This window comes from Lagenorhynchus albirostris, chromosome X, assembly GCF_949774975.1.
Source record: "Lagenorhynchus albirostris chromosome X, mLagAlb1.1, whole genome shotgun sequence".
In the NCBI taxonomy this organism is placed as follows: domain Eukaryota; kingdom Metazoa; phylum Chordata; class Mammalia; order Artiodactyla; family Delphinidae; genus Lagenorhynchus; species Lagenorhynchus albirostris.
In genome coordinates this window covers 54,273,161-54,276,597 of record NC_083116.1, presented here as the reverse complement: position 1 = coordinate 54,276,597, position 3,437 = coordinate 54,273,161, and the positions used below count along the sequence as shown (strand labels likewise).

The 3,437-nt window shown below is 35.4% G+C and overlaps 1 pseudogene; it reads right to left on the bottom strand.

The window, feature by feature from the left end:
- Nucleotides 1-1,666: 1,666 nt before the first annotated feature.
- LOC132514129 (U6 spliceosomal RNA) lies at nucleotides 1,667-1,760 on the bottom strand (annotated as a pseudogene).
- Nucleotides 1,761-3,437: the final 1,677 nt, after the last annotated feature.

Here is a 3,437-nt window from a genome sequence, read left to right as displayed (position 1 = left end):
TGCAATGCTCACTTTGCTAAGAGAGCATTTCTAAATCTTGCCAGATTTTAGAAATCATTAAAAACACTGATTCTTAAAGTTGCAAGTATTGTAAGATTTTTCAGTCTCTACTGTTAAAGTTAAATCTTTCCTGAATGCCTTCTTTTTCCTTCTTTCTATGGTTAGAACCAGGATGATAATTTCATCAATGTCTGAGTCAATCAACAAATTCTTCTTGCTGTTTGATTATACCTCATATAATATCTTAGGACTTCAATTGAAATTCTTCTATATCCTTTTCTTATATGATATTCTAGCAGAGAATATTTATCTTTTGATGACCTTTTTGAATACTTCCCTGTGGGCAAATATGCCAATTCTGATTTTAAAAACACAGTGATTCTTCAATAATTTAGATTTGTTACAAATTATGCTATTGAAATAAAAAGGCTTACAAGTTCTATCATTTAGGAACTATAAGTTACAAAAATTATCAAAACTAAATACAGGTCACAGAACTAAAATTAAATCCCTGTTACTTAAAATTATTTTTAGAAACATTTTTTCTTAAGAATATGTAGACTCAATCTCCATGCAACTTTTAATATCCATTAATTTAAAAGAGGAATGTTTCACATAAAGTGAGATTTTAAATTATCTAGTGTGAAAACACCAATACAAATATAGATTGTAAGAGTCCTACTTACCAAGTAAATCTAAGAACAGTACAAAGCTGTCCACAGGACTGATCCTTCTTTGACTCCATGAATAGGAATTGGATATGGAACAAACTGAACAACCTTGATATAGATTTATGTATTTTAATAATCCTACCAATATGGTACTAAATACGAGAAGGCTTATAACACATTTATTTTATTTTATTTTTAACATCTTTATTGCAGTATAATCACTTTACAATGCTGTGTTAGTTTTTGCTTTATAACAAAGTGAATCAGCTATACATATACATATATCCCCATATCTCCCCCCTCTTGCGTCTCCCTCCCTCCCACCCTCCCTATCCCACCCCTCCAGGTGGTCACAAAACACGGAGCTGATCTCCCTGTGCTATGTGGCTGCTTCCGACTAGCTATCTATTTTACATTTGGTAATATGTATGTGTCCATGTCACTCTTGCACTTCATCCCAGCTTACCCTTCCCACTCCCCGTGTCCTCAAGTCCATTCTCTACATTTGCGTCTTTATTCCTGTCCTGCCCCTAGGTTCTTCAGAAGTGTCTTTTTAAAATTCCATATACATGTGTTAATATACGGTATTTGTTTTTCTCTTTCTGACTTACTTCATTTTGCACCTAGACAGACTCTAGGTCCAACCACCTCACTACAAATAACTCAATTTCATTTCCTTTTTATGTCTAAGTAATATTCCATTGTATATTTGTGCCATATCTTCTTTATCTACTCATCTGTTGATGGACACCTAAGTTGCTTCCATGTCCTGGTTATTGTAAATAGAGTTGCAATGAACATTGTGGTACATGACCCTTTTTGAATTATGATTTTCTCAGGGTATATGCCCAGTAGTGGGATTGCTGGGTCATATGCTAGTTCTATTTTTAGTTTTTAAGGAACGTCCATACTGTTCTCCATAGTGGCTGTATCAATTTACGTTCCCACCAACAGTGCAGGAGGATTCCCTTCTCTCCACACCCTCTCCAGAATTTAAAAATATGGAATGCATGTCATCCTTGCACAGGGGTCAGGATAATCTTCTCTGTATCATTCCAATTTTAGTATATGTGCTGCCAAAGCAAGCACTGATTTTAAATAGAATGATGTAAAGCTTATTTCTGCCTCCTTTTATTTATACCTAGGTAACTTGATGAGTGTTTTGGATGAATTGGATGCATGACCTATAGAAAAGAAGAAAGAAAACCTCTTTTATTTTATAAGGTATTTTAAGAAACCTTATTGGTAGAGCAGTGATTGGGATTATAGCTATCAATTTTTAGGGGCTAGGAGTGGGGAAATTTATTCCTCCCCTGTCTCTACGTTTCCATAAAGCTTAGCAGAGGTCCCTGAGATAAGGAGTTAATTATTGGAGTTAAACACTCTTTCTTCAACTTTTACAGTGTCAGTGAAAGAAAGATCCCTTTGAATAATGTCACTGTACTTTTTGTAAATTCAGAGGTAAAGATAGAATCAATTATGTTTTACAAGAACCTTTTTATATGGTTTCACATGATAAATGTCTCACTGAATTTATGTAGTGAATGCATAATCATTTACTGCAACATAAAATCTATATAAACAATACATTTTCCTTTTTACATTGATTTCTATTTGTATCAAAACTAAAACCAGTTCCAATCTACAGAAATAACCAAACCACATGCTTTCTAACAAAAGGATGAAGGGGGCTTCCCTGGTGGCACAGTGGTTGGGAGTCCACCTGCCGGTGCAGGGGACGCGGGTTCGTTCCCCGGTCCGGGAGGATCCCACATGCCGCAGAGCGGCTGGACCTGTGAGCCATGGCCGCTGGGCTGTGCGTCCGGAGCCTGTGCTCCGCAATGGGAGAGGACACAGCAGTGGGAGGCCCGCGTACCACACACACACACACACACACACACACAAAAGGATGAAGGAACCAAACATCAAGGGTCCTAAATGTATGAAGCAAGCATTGACAGAATTGAAGGAAGAAATAGCTCTATAACAATAGGAGACTTCAATACTCCACTTTGTGTTTTTAAAAGTTTTGAAAAAACAGCTATATTAAGGTATTATTGACAAATAAAAATTGAGTGTATGTAAGGAGTAAAAGGCGATATTTTAAAATATGTATACATTGTGAAAAGGTTACCACAATTAAGCTAATTAACATATCCATCACCTCATATGTTTACTATATATAATTTTTTATGTGTGGTAAGAACTTTTGAGATCTATTCTCTTAGCAAATTTCAAGTATTCAATGTTATTATAAACTATAGTCACCATAATGTATATTAGATCTCCAGAACTTATTCATCTTATAACTGAAATTTTGCACCCCTTGATCAATAACTTCATTTTTCCCCCACCCCTCAACATTTGGTAACCACCATTCTACTATCTGTTACTATGAGTTTGACTTTTTTTTTTTTGATTCCACTTATAAATGAGATTCATGAGTTATTTGTATTTCTGTTTCTGGCTTATCACTTAGCATACTGTCCACCAGGTTCTTCCATGTTGTCACAAATGGCAGAATTTCCTTCTTTATAAAGGCTGAGAAATATTCCAGTTTGTGTTTGTGTGTGTGTGTGTGTGTGTGTGTGTGAATGTATCATATTTTCTTTAGCCATTCATCTGTCAATGGGCACTTAGACTGTTTCCATATCTTGACTACTGTGAACAATACTGCAATGTGTGCAAGTAGTGCAGATATCTCATTGAGACATATATTTTATTTCCTTTGAATATACAACCAGAAGTGGGAATTACTGGACCATA